The sequence below is a fragment of the Vicugna pacos genome, chromosome 7 (assembly GCF_048564905.1).
Source record: "Vicugna pacos chromosome 7, VicPac4, whole genome shotgun sequence".
NCBI classification, from domain to species: Eukaryota; Metazoa; Chordata; class Mammalia; order Artiodactyla; family Camelidae; genus Vicugna; species Vicugna pacos.
The window spans coordinates 60,696,107-60,696,408 of record NC_132993.1 but is presented as its reverse complement, the minus strand read 5'-3'; positions in this window follow the sequence as shown (position 1 = coordinate 60,696,408).

The window sequence follows — 302 nt, the reverse complement described above, 5'->3', positions numbered from 1 at the left end:
GAATGTGCAAGAGTAGAAGGAGAGCTGGGGTCGCAGGTCTCTGTTTACTAGGAGCATCATATTAGAAGGGGGAGTGGGGATGAGTCTAAGTGTACTGGTCAGGAAACTTGCCCGGAGCTGAGGGCCACTCCTCAGGGCACGTCTGCTCTTTGGGCACGGGGGCCAGAAACTCCGAGCCAGTGCGGGGCTCTGAGGCAGCAGGAAGCTCAGGTGCTCTCAGGGAACACGTGTTTAGGGAAAGTGCTTTCTGCGTCACATACAGTTAACTTAAGGCCTGACAACTGACATGACAGTTCTAGCAA